Source organism: Dermacentor variabilis, chromosome 4 (genome assembly GCF_050947875.1).
Source record: "Dermacentor variabilis isolate Ectoservices chromosome 4, ASM5094787v1, whole genome shotgun sequence".
Taxonomy (NCBI): Eukaryota; Metazoa; Arthropoda; class Arachnida; order Ixodida; family Ixodidae; genus Dermacentor; species Dermacentor variabilis.
This window is the reverse complement of record NC_134571.1, coordinates 205,223,852-205,236,942: the sequence shown is the minus strand read 5'-3', so window position 1 is coordinate 205,236,942 and position 13,091 is coordinate 205,223,852. Positions and strand designations below refer to the sequence as shown.

The 13,091-nt window shown below is 51.4% G+C and overlaps 1 long non-coding RNA gene across 1 annotated transcript; it reads left to right on the top strand.

Annotated features, from left to right (window-relative positions):
• Positions 1 to 972: 972 nt before the first annotated feature.
• On the top strand, positions 973 to 2,469 carry LOC142580075 (uncharacterized). The gene is made up of 2 exons (XR_012827558.1): positions 973 to 1,122; positions 2,337 to 2,469. It is a non-coding gene; the product is annotated as an uncharacterized LOC142580075 (long non-coding RNA).
• Positions 2,470 to 13,091: the final 10,622 nt, after the last annotated feature.

Below are 13,091 nucleotides of genomic sequence, written 5' to 3'. Positions count from 1 at the left end.
GACATATAGCGCGGAAAAACGTGAACATGCTGTGTGTTAGCGTCGTAAACTTGATACTAGGCAAGGAGCTAGCACACCGCAGTCCCGCGACAGCCGCTAATGAGACTAAGACGGGAGCACATGTCTGTGAACGCGCAAACCCTAAGCCACTCTGCTCCTCCGCCACCCCCGCTGACAGGCTGCACCACTCGTTTCAAGCACAGCGCACCAAACACACATTCAGCGCTGAACAGTGGGCGGTCGACGCAGTTGCATTTACATGACTTGCAACAAGCAGCACATCCCTCGATGTCCGTTAAGCAAAGTCGGACACGGCGACGCCACATCGTGGTTCGCAGAACTTTCTGCCGAGGCGCTAGGCCACTTCGATATTTTAATTATCACCACCGCCGGGTTCTCAAGAAAGCACGGGTCACAACGCAGATTCTGTAGTTCCAGAGCTCACCGAGGCCGAAGCCGCACTGCCGCACCGCCACTACTCACGGCTTTCCGCCAAGTAACACAGAACCTACAACCACCACACAAGCAACGCACGCACGATCACATGAGCAATGTTGAACAATGCGCGGTCCAGAGAACGATCACGCCGAGGACGAACACGACACGGCGTCGCTCGGCGCCAGCATCGCGCCTTCTCAAAAATCCCTAAACGATGCTGTCCCTAGGCACCTAGGATCAGATCACGTGAGGGATTTTTGTACGACAAATAGACGCACGCTTCAAAAACTGGCAACAGGAAACACGTCACGCCTAGTTTCAACAACGTCCGTTAGTTGACGCGAGCATCAGAAAAAAAGAATGTGAAATAAACTTCCAGACAACGTTTTATTTTTTTTATTCTTTCCCACTAAAAGTGAAAAAGTTTTGCGTGTAAATTAACTTATACTTTGCAACTTTTTGTTGCGTTGCCTAGCAACAAGCTAGCGGCACGCCAGACGCGCGTGCATACGTCATGCGCCAGACAAGCCGCAGGAGTGAGCGAGGACGGTCGTACGTGCGAAGCTCGCGTACTCGGCGACCCGTCTGTTTTGGATATAGCCCATTTTTTGGGGGCTCCCGGCCTTCTCTTGCGTGTCGTCTGCATTTCCACACGGCACCACTGCACTACTGGACTACGGCAAGGTGAGAAATTGTGTTTACAGTGTGCGGCGCATTTTAATCACATTTAGGCTTAGTTCGAGTAGCGCAGTTAGCGAAAAACAGCACCGCCGTCCTGGCGCAGATAATTTGAGTTAATGCCTCGTCCTGGGAGATGTTTGCGACGCTTTCTATGAGCCGCAACATTACTGTAACTTATTTCGGTAGTATTTGGGTACGCTTGCCGCGCCCGGCTTATTGACGCAGTAAGCGAAAACCGGCTCGGCCGTGTGAGGCATTTGCGCGTGTGCATGCGTGCACTACGTCGTAGCGCCTGAGACAGACAAGTTTTCGCGCATTCTGTGGCCCCCAGCATTATTGTAACTAACGTCGTTATATTTGGGGTAGTTTAGAAGCACGGTTGCCGCGCCCGGCTTATTGACGCAGTTAGCGAAAAGCAGCTCGGCTGTGTGCCGCAGTTTCGCGTGTACTGAATCCTACTGGTAGAAGTTCGTGACGCATTCTCTGACCCGAAAAAAGTATTGTAAATTATTTGGTAACTTTTTGGGATACCTTGATGCTTGCTCGCCGCGCCTGGGGTTGTGAAGCTGTTAGCGAAAAAAGCAAGCCGCGGCCACAGTTAGTTTTGCGTGTACTGAATTTTAGTGGGACAAGTTTGTGAAGCATTTTATAGCCCTGCAACAACATATACATTATTGCGGTACTCACGCTTCTCGAAAACGCGACGAGCGATTGCCGAGAGTGATAACACGGGAGTGTTGCATGCGCCGGCAGGACGCGTAAAAGATAACACGGAGGAGCTCAAGAACATGACATTTATGTATTCTGAGCGACTGAAAACAGGCTTTGCACCGACGAGTCTGACTTGAGTGCGATTAGAAGGCATTCTGCGAGCGTGTAACATGGTCTGGCCTAGCCTGTGTTGTAGCTACCTTTGTGTACTTGGCGTACCATCGTGTCAGCCGAGGCCAAGTTGTTTTGGAAACGCGCAGTCACCCGTGTATTTGTGCACTTAAAGTGCAGGAAGTAATGCCCGGGAAAGGAGGGGTGCTTGAAAATCGGATGTTCAGATTTTATGGCATTGTTTCGGAGCAGTCTTTGCTGCGAAATGTACGTAAAAGTGAATTTATCTGTAATGACGCTCATTCACCACTTACGCACGTTTCGCCTCTACACGCAATACTCCTGTTAGGTCAATATACGGAAATCATACATGCTTGTAATTTACTTTCTTTCAGCTGATGGCATCCGGTGGAGCATCGTACGGCAATGACTGCTGCTTACCTGGTGCCACAACTTTGGATGAATGCAGAAGAAGCCCGGAACGAGCATTTATATAGAGCAAAATAAACATTCCATCATTTCAGAAGACGTCTTTCGTTTTCTTTATGAAATTGCACCTGACAGATTCGGCGCAGTCTTGTAAAGGTCAATCGCAATCGTTTCTACGTAAATCCATTCCACGCGAAGGCCACGCGAGGTTCAGCAGAAGCGAAAAAAAAAAAATGAATGCCGCGCCGAGCAGCGGAGCCGGCGCGGCGTGTACCAACTGGTTTTCAAAACGCGCGCGCCTAAAACCGAAACCGGAAAGAGTCAACAACATCCGCTTGGTGTGCTACAGTCAATTCGGCCGCTGGGCTCTATGGGAGTGTCCGCTCTTGTTGAAATTTCTTTCTCTATGGTGTAGTACTGACGTTGTGCTTCGTGGTAGTGTGCTGCTGTGTTTCGTGTAACTGCGAGAACGACCGCGAAAGAACCGTGAAACGGAGAAGCGCTGTTGCAACGCTCAACTGTTAAGTGAGATCTGCACGAGACGACGTAGAAGAGGCGAGTAGAAGCAATGTTCACTGGTGTTGTAGATAGCCCGCAGCAGATGTGGACGCCGGATGAAATGACCAGGGAGATGTAGCAAATGAAAGAAATATATGCGACATTTATTAGGTACACTGAACCATTAGGAACCGTGATCAAACCTGTTCCGGCTGCGGCTACGTCTGGCGCGGAGGCGCGGCCCGTATCTGCGAAAGCGACAGAGTTCGACGTGTGCTACCGCGAGCGCTGTGTTCTCGCCGCTTCGTTGGCGTTGAAGCGGGAGGCAGCACCCGCGTGAATTCGCTCGCTACTGCGGGCGCTATGCTGAAAGTGGTCGTCTTACGGTTTTACCCAACCTATCCTACCCTACCTATCCTTACCCAACGGTTTTTTCCATTGGGTAAGGATAGAAATGCATTTAAAACCATCAGATTTCAGTATGCCCTTATTATCTATGAATTCGTAAGCGCCGTTGAACATGAGCTGCTGCCTATAGGACGTGTTCGAATAGGCGTCGTTCTGCAGCTAGGCAGTACTGTGTCCGCTTTATTACATCTTCTGTGGCTTTCTTGATAACCGATGCTGGAATTCTATGGCAGACATCCGTTACCCTTGCCTTGAGGTCATCTGACGTGCGTCTCGGTCACGTAAACCCGATCTTCCACATTACCACAAACAAATAAATCGAGTGGAGAGGGGTCAATTGACCTGGCCGGCCAGTTTACAGGCCTTCCAATCTGTTGCCTTCCAATCTGTTGCGCATGAAAAGTCACATCCAGCCAGTTTTGCGCTCCGCTGCTGCTGTGTGCTGGCTCCCCCCATCTTGCTGATAACACAGAAGGTGAAGACGTGACAGCGAGACTTCGCTGAGAAACTCATCCACCACTCCTTCAAGGATATCATCCACGTAACGCTGTCCAGTCAGTGTGTGATTGAAGATGGGACCGATTATAGCACCGGAGTAAATTCCGCACCACACATTGAGCAACCACTGGTACTGCTGTCGAGTGCGCTTTACTCAGGGTGGATTGGAGTCCCTCCAATAGTGTGCATTACGCAAATTTGCCTAGGCGTTTCTGCGAAAATTGGCTTCATCTGTGCACATGATGTTGTTCAAGAAGTCCGGCGGCTCATCGGCTCTTGTGAGGTAACAATTCGAGAAATCTAGACGATTCTACGGGTCCCTATCTTCCAAGCAGTGGCTATGGTGTTGGGCTGCTGAGCACGAGGTCGCGGGATCGAATCCCGGCCACGGCGGCCGCATTTCGATGGGGGCGAAATGCGAAAACACCCGTGTGCTTAGATTTAGATGCACGTTAAAGAACCCCAGGTGGTCAAAATTTCCGGAGTCCTCCACTGCGGCGTGCCTCATAATCAGAAAGTGGTTTTGGCACGTAAAACCCCAAATATTATTATTATTATCTTCCAAGCAATGGTGCTGGTTAAGGTGGTACGGGTGAAAGGCCGAGCCATTTAGAGTCCTACAAACTGATGACGTAAAAGTGGTACCTGGGCGACCACGTCTCGCATGCTAGCATGAGGGTTTGACGCCATAAATGCTGGAACATCCGTGCGTAGGCTCGGACTCAAAGGTGGAGTCCTTCACCGCTGTTCCTGGAAGCTGCCGGTTTCTCTCAGGTTTTCATAATTTCTTATGATAGTCGATGTGCTTGGTCTACCGCCACATTTCCATGACTGATATATATTTGCGGCCTTCCTCTTGTTGCCATTTGCAGATCTAGGGCAGGATCATGTTTACCTTCTGCTCATTATAGAAACACATGGCGACTGGGACGAAACAAAAGACACCTTTATACCTTTGCACAGACGTTGTCAATTCGCTTTTGTGGTGATAGGTTTTGTGGCAAAATAAAAAGAAAAAAACAATTTCGTGTACTTTATCTACGCTAAGACAACAGCTGTTACGGCTTGTTTCAAACTAACACCAAACGCGACGTGTTACTTCGGCCGCGACACGGCAGGTAAGGAACTCGATCAATCACGATGTTTTTCTTAATTTGCTTTATTTCGTTCTTGGTATCTCAGAGCAAGCTTGTTCGAAGGCGCTGAATCGAGTGGGAGCGCCGTCGCGTGGTATTTCTCATTTATCGTGAGGTTTCCTTACCAGCCGGAAAAAATTGTACGCAATTAGTACGTCGCTGAAAGCACCGCAGTTAGGTGTCATTTTGGGGTGCCTGCTAATGCCGCACTGACACTTTGATAATTATGACAGTACTTCTCGAGTTAGACAATTGAATGAATGCATGAAATTATTTCCATAAAATATACAAGTTCATGGAAGATATAAGGAAAAAAGTTGCAAAAGAGCAACTTGACTAGTCCTTAAACCTTCTCGTGACAGCAGCAGCAGAAACCAACACATGGCGCAATTACAATTACCAAATTAAATATCCGTAAAGAAATATTACTGGCAGCTAGCTACTCCACTGTACCGAAAACAATACGCACTAGGTTTTCCTCGAGTAATGCAATTGCTTTTTCTTTAAATATCGGTGCATTATAGTTAATTACGACACCCTGTATATATTTGTGACCTCGCGTGCACGATGTTTCTATCACTAATAAATGTTGTAAATTATTACAAGAGCTTTTTTTTTCATGATTCGTTAGCATTGCTTACTGGAAAGAGAACCAATACTGTGGCACATATCATTCACGTGCATTTCACACACCGTTCATAAAGGACTCTGCCGAAGGGGTCAATGATGTCTGCAGGCTTTTTCAGGGGCATAAAAGCACGCAAAGCAATTTGAAGCGTGGTCAACATACAGCAACAAATTCATTCTCTAGGCATAGGCTATCCATACCTTTAGAAATAATTTTTATTTGGCTACCTCCATCTCTTTCAAAAATATTGTCACGTGGTGGTGAAGTTAAGAACACAGTAGCAATACTGTGAAAGGCAAAACTAGATTTTATTGGGCGAACCTGTGCCCACAAAACAGGCTACACTTATAGCACAACGAAAGCGGCGAACAGAGTCGGCGATCGTCGGAAATCTGATCAGCGGGTCAAGCGCGTCGGCTTTTATAGAGCAGTCGTCGAATGTTCCAGACTAATCGTTTGGACCCGCGTGCCTTCCACAAAGTTCTACACCATTCGCGTTACGCGATGAAATCAGATAACACAAGGTTCGGCGACAACAGACAGCCGGGTAGAAGCATCGATAACTTTCCAGAAACGTCGGATACATGCAGGCGCGTCCGTCGCTGTGCGATTACAGTTGTTAAGCGGCGAAACGTGGTCGCCCGATAAAGATAAGCACACGTGTCAATACCCCCCTCTTAAAAAGCATCGACCCGATGCTGCATACAAACGAAAGTAATAAAGAAAAACACCCGTAGCAAAGAAAACAATAAAATAAGGAAGTTCGTCAGCGTCCGTAAAAGGGTTTCAGACGCACCACGTGGACCACTTCAGATCGTGCGCGGCGCCGCTGTGAATGCGAAATTCCGTCTGGCACGACCTCATAGTCCAGTGCGCCAATACGTCGAATGACCTTGTAGGGTCCGAAATAGCGGCGCAATAGTTTCTCACTTAGACCTCGTCGGCGTATCGGTGTCCAAACCCAAACACGGTCGCCGGGCTGGTACTCGACGAAGCGTCGTCGGAGGTTATAGTGTCGGCTGTCGGTCCTCTGTTGGTTCTTGATCCGTAGGCGGGCGAGCTGTCGGGCTTCTTCGGCGCGCTGCACATAGCTAGCGACGTCAACATTCTCTTCGTCAGTGACGTGGGGCAGCATGGCGTCGAGCGTCGTTGTCGGGATCCTGCCGTAAACCAGCTTAAACGGCGTGATCTGTGTTGTTTCTTGCACTGCCGTGTTGTAAGCGAAGGTTACATACGGCAGGACCGCGTCCCACGTCTTGTGCTCGACGTCGACGTACATTGCTAGCATGTCGGCGAAGGTCTTGTTCAGGCGCTCCGTGAGACCATTCGTCTGCGGATGGTAGGCAGTTGTCCTCCTGTGGCTTCTCTGGCTATACTGCAGAATGGCCTGGGTGAGCTCTGATGTAAAAGCCGTTCCTCTGTCGGTGATGAGGACTTCCGGAGCACCATGTCGCAGCAGGATGTTCTCGACGAAAAATTTCGCCACTTCGGCTGCGCTGCCTTTTGGTAGAGCTTTAGTTTCAGCAAAGCGGGTGAGATAGTCCGTCGCCACGACGATCCACTTATTCCCGGATGTTGACATCGGAAACGGCCCCAACAAATCCATCCCAATCTGCTGGAATGGTCGGCGAGGAGGTTCGATCGGCTGTAGTAATCCTGCTGGCCTTGTCGGTGGTGTCTTGCGTCGTTGACAGCCTCGGCATGTCTTGACGTAACGGGCGACGTCGGCGGTCAGACGCGGCCAGTAATACCTTTCCTGTATTCTCGACAGCGTCCGGGAGAACCCCAGGTGCCCAGCGGTTGGATCGTCGTGTAGGGCGTGCAGTATTTCTGGACGCAACGCTGAGGGTACAACAAGAAGGTAGCTGGCGCGGACTGGTGAGAAGTTCTTCTTCACGAGCAGGTTGTTTTGTAGCGTGAACGAAGAAAACCCGCGCTTAAATGCCCTAGGGACAACGTCGGTGTTCCCTTGCAAATACTCGACGAGGCCTTTTAGCTCCGGGTCTGCTCGTTGCTGTTTAGTGAAGTCTTCCGCGCTTATTATCCCAAGGAAGGCGTCGTCGTCCTCGTCGCCTTGCGGCGTGGGATCGATGGGGGCGCGTGATAAGCAGTCGGCGTCGGAGTGTTTTCTTCCGGACTTGTATATTACCGTGACGTCATATTCTTGTAGTCTGAGGCTCCACCGCGCCAGCCGTCCTGAAGGGTCCTTTAAGTTAGCTAGCCAACACAACGCGTGGTGGTCGCTGACGACTTTGAATGGCCTGCCATAGAGGTAAGGGCGGAATTTAGCTGTAGCCCAAATGATGGCGAGGCATTCCTTTTCAGTCATAGAATAAATGCTTTCCGCTTTCGACAGCGAACGGCTAGCATACGATATCACCCGTTCAAGTCCTTCTTTCCTCTGAACTAGGACGGCACCGAGGCCTAGGCTACTGGCGTCAGTGTGGATTTCGGTATCGGCGTCCTCGTCGAAGTGTGCAAGTACCGGCGGCGACTGCATGCGTCGTTTGAGTTCTTGAAATGCCTTGGCCTGCGGCGTTTCCCACTTTAACTCGACATCACATTTGGTTAGGTGTGTTAGCGGCTCCGCGATGCGTGAAAAGTCCTTGACAAAGCGCCTATAATAGGCACACATGCCAAGGAATCTGCGCACTGCCTTCTTGTCGGTTGGCTGCGGGAACGTTGCGATGGCAGCTGTCTTCTGTGGGTCGGGGCGTACTCCTGATTTGCTGATGACGTGGCCTAGAAACAAAAGCTCATCGTAAGCGAATCGGCACTTTTCCGCCTTCAGAGTGAGCCCTGATGACTTGATGGCCTCTAGTACTGTGGCAAGCCGCCTAAGGTGATCGTCGAAATTTGCGCCGAATACAACGACGTCATCCAAGTAAACGAGACATGTCTGCCACTTCAATCCTGCTAAAACCGTGTCCATCACGCGCTGGAACGTTGCAGGCGCCGAGCACAGTCCAAATGGCATAACCTTGAACTCGTAGAGGCCGTCTGGGGTGATGAAGGCGGTTTTCTCGCGATCTCTTTCGTCGACTTCTATTTGCCAATAGCTAGACTTGAGGTCCATCGAGGAGAAGTATTTAGCGTTGCAGAGCCGATCCAGTGCGTCGTCTATCCGTGGGAGGGGGTATACGTCCTTCTTCGTGATCTTGTTTAGACGACGATAATCGACGCAGAAACGCAGGGTTCCGTCCTTTTTTATTCACCAAGACTACAGGAGATGCCCACGGGCTTTTGGACGGCTGGATGATGTCGTCGCGCAGCATTTCGTCGACTTGGTGCCTTATAGCTTCGCGTTCTCGCGTCGAAACTCGGTATGGGCTCTGGCGGAGAGGTCGAGCGCCCTCTTCGGTTATTATGCGATGCTTTGCGAATGGGGTTCGTCGAATCCTTGATGACGTCGAAAAGCACTCTTTGTATCGTCGAAGTAGGCTTCTGAGCTGTTGTTGCTTAATCGCGGGGAGACTTGGATTTATGTCGAAGTCTGGCTCGGGAACTAAGGTCGTCGGGGTAGGTGCGGCGGAATCCGAGAGGACAAACGCATTGCTGTTTTCCAGAATTTCCTCGATGTATGCGATCGTCGTGCCCTTGTTGATGTGCTTGAACTCCTGGCTGAAGTTTGTCAGCAACACTTTCGTGTTTCCTCCGTGCAGTCGAGCGATCCCTCTTGCGACGCAAATTTCACGGTCTAGCAGTAGGCGTTGGTCACCTTCGATGACGCCTTCTACGTCAGCGAGTGTTTCGGTGCCGACCGAAATAACAATGCTGGAGCGAGGCGGGATGTTCACTTGATGTTCGAGCACACTCAAGGCGTGGTGACTACGAGGGCTCTCCGGCGGTATCGCATGATCTTCCGACAGCGTTATGGACTTCGACTTCAGGTCGATGACTGCGCCGTGTTGGTTGAGGAAGTCCATGCCGAGAATGACGTCTCGTGAACACTGTTGGAGGATAAAGAAGGTGACAGGGTAAGTGCGGTCGTGAATGGTAGTTCTTGCCGTGCACATTCCTGTCGGCGTAATCAGGTGTCCTCCAGCGGTCCGAATTTGAGGGCCTTCCCATGCAGTCTTAACCTTCTTTAACTGGACGGCGATGTGTCCACTCATGACTGAGTAATCGGCGCCTGTGTCGACTAAGGCGGTGACTGCGTGGCCGTCTAGAAGCACGTCGAGGTCGGTGGTTCTTTGTCTTGCATTGCAGTTGGGTCTTGGCGTCGGATCACGGCTGCGTCGTGTTGAACTGAAGCTGGTACGTCGCATCGTCAAGTCGTCTTTCGTCTGTGTAGTCTTGGCTTCCTGACTTCCTCGGGACGGCGGCGTGTCGTTATTATGTCGTCGAGATGGTTTCTTCGGCGTCTTCGTCGGCGGCGGAGGATCTTCGTCAGTTCGACGAACAGCAACCGCACCTCCATCGGTTGCTGCCTTTAGTTTTCCGGATATGGGCTCGCTGACCGGCCCCGGGCTGGGCCAGTGTATAGTCGGCGCTGCGGCGACAGGTAGCGGCCTGGTGATGGCGAACGCGACGGTCGTCGAGAGCTCCACTGAGTAGCGGCGAGGTAGTCGGCGATATCCCGGGGGCGTTCACCTTGCTGCGGGCGCGGAGCGTTCACGGCGAAACCTCGCAGTCCCATCTCCCGGTATGGACATCGTCGGTAGACGTGACCCGCTTCTCCGCAGTGGTAGCAGAGCGGGCGGTGGTAAGGAGCGCGCCAAATGTCTGTCTTCCTCGCGTAGGTGCGCTGGACGACGGGTGGTCGTGCTGGCTGCGGCGGCGGCGGACGACGGAACTGCGGCGTGACAGGGCCCTGGCGCGGTCGCGGAGGGGGACCTTGACGGCGCGCGACGGCGGCGTAGGTCATCGCTTGCGGCTCAGGCTGCGGCGATTCAGGGGCTACTCCAAGCTGTTGTTGGAGCTCCTCACGCACGGCGTCGGCAATCGAAGCCACTTGAGGCTGTGATGATGGGAACAGCTTTTGTAGCTCCTCCCGCACGACAGCTCGGATAGTCTCGCGTACGTCGTCGGTGGCCAGTGATTGAACCCCGGCGTAGTTTGTATAGTTCGTGCGGCGATCGAATTGCCGGTTCCGGATCTCGAGTGTCTTCTCAATGTTCGTCGCCTCACGAAGAAACTCTTCGACGGTCTTCGGTGGGCTTCTTACCATCCCGGCGAAAAGTTCCTCCTTTACACCACGCATCAGTAAGCGGACTTTCTTCTCCTCGGCCATATCCGGGTCGGCGTGGCGGAACAAACGGCTCATTTCTTCCGTAAAGATGGCGACGTTCTCGTTTGGCAGCTGCACTCGGGCGTCCAGCATAGCTTCAGCTCTTTCCTTGCGCACGACGCTTGTAAAGGTGCGTAGGAAGCCGGTACGGAACAGGTCCCACGTTGTCAAGGTCGATTCCCTGTTCTCAAACCAAGTTCTGGCGGTGTCTTCTAAGGCGAAGTAGACATGCCGCAGCTTCTCGTCGGGGTCCCAGTTGTTGAATGTTGCGATTCGTTCGTAGGTCTCCAGCCATGATTACGGGTCTTCAGTCGCTGCTCCATGGAAGGTTGGTGGGTCCCGAGGTTGTTGTAGGATAACGGGGACGCTGGGGCAGCCATTGGGGTTGCCTTGACCACGACCTTCTTTGTCGTCTCAGGTAGAAGTCCGTGCTCTGGGGGCAGTCCTTGCAGTCTGCGGCTAGCACGCTGGTCTTGGGCGATGTTGGTTCTGTCCTCGGGCTTCGGGCTTGGATCGCGGCTTTGCGGGGGCGTTCGGTACATGAACGCACAAGCACCTCCACCAGATGTCACGTGGTGGTGACGTTAAGAACACAGTAGCAATACTGTGAAAGGCAAAACTAGATTTTATTGGGCGAACCTGTGCCCACAAAACAGGCTACACTTATAGCACAACGGAAGCGGCGAACAGAGTCGGCGATCGTCGGAAATCTGATCAGCGGGTCAAGCGCGTCGGCTTTTATAGAGCAGTCGTGGAATGTTCCAGACTAATCGTTTGGACCCGCGCGCCTTCCACAAAGTTCTACACCATTCGCGTTACGCGATGAAATCAGATAACACAAGGTTCGGCGACAACAGACAGCCGGGTAGAAGCATCGATAACTTTCCAGAAAAGTCGGATACATGCAGGCGCGTCCATCGCTGTGCGATTACAGTTGTTAAGCGGCGAAACGTGATCGCCCGATAAAGATAAGCCCACGTGTCAATATAATAAACTGTGTCATGTGTGTATATTTAAATATATTGTGTATGTACATGGTGCTTACAGTGTAAATTGAAAACAAAATGTTGAAGTGACAAAATACGGATGAAGTAGCCGCCGCTAGTGCTTCCAATGCGCGTGTCCTCCTATTGTCAGGATTAGCAGAAATAAAGCGAAACAATGAATTAAAAGCCGTGCACGTCCGTGCCAACAATGGTGTAGTAAGCTATAAGCCAGAGTAAAATTTCAAGTGAAAAAGTCAACGAAAGTCAAAACAAACCTCAAATGATGTAGGTGACAACGCTCTGGTAATGACACTTTAGGTGTGCGTGTGGGGGTGGGGACTTCGGCATCGCCCGGAGGAGGGCTTGAGGGCTGAACTCCCCCCTGGTAAACTCCAGAAAGGGCTCGGGCCCAGGAGAACCCCTCCCCCGAAGTTGGTACCTATGCCCACGGTTAACCCCCTTTCTTCTCGTTCATTAGATAACGAGGGTCTCGAATCCGGCAACATTGATGCGTTCAGGTAGCGCCTGTGGGTTTATTGACCAGTTGCCTTCACCCAAAAAGATCACGTACTCCTGACGCCTGCGGCACAAAGGATGTTCCAGATCCGCCGCCGAAGTTTGTGAGTGGTTGCACTGGCTAACACTGCCCGGATTAATTTTAGTAATAACATATAAATACCCCAGAAAGTGGATGGGATGACGACACCACGGTAGCTAAATTGGTAGAGCATCGCACGCGTAATGCGAAGACGTGGGATCGTTCCCCACCTGCGGGAAGTTGCTTTTTCGTCCACCTTCAATTCCGTTAATTTATAATTTCTTTATTCCAATCATTAAGTACAAGCAATTTCCCCTGTGGTGTCCTTGGTGCCTTTGTTTGTACACTTCTTTAATACTCTTACGCGAAGGACGAGTCGGCAGGACGAGCAACAATTTACAGGTTATATTTACAACAGCGGTTGCAACACTGACCGGTTACATTCACAGCGCGAGCCCAGTTCGTTCTTCCTCCTCTTTTTTCGAGTGATGGCGCCCACGCGCCTCGTTCAAATAATCAAATATCACACGCGTGTAGCATAATCCGCCAGCGGCAGAAGCGACGTCCCGGAGCGTCTAAATGTCATCACTGGGAGGCTGATACTGCTGGTGAGTCGTGTAACGTGCACGATATCCCTTGATTGGGAAGCACATGGGGCGTCAGGGGCGATCTCGTAGGTGGCGGGAGTCACGGCACTAAGCATTCGGTATGGGCCTGGGTAACGAGACAGCAGTTTTTTTCTGACAGGCCGACCTGACGCAACGGAGACCACAGAAGCACCAAAGAACCAGACGGGAAG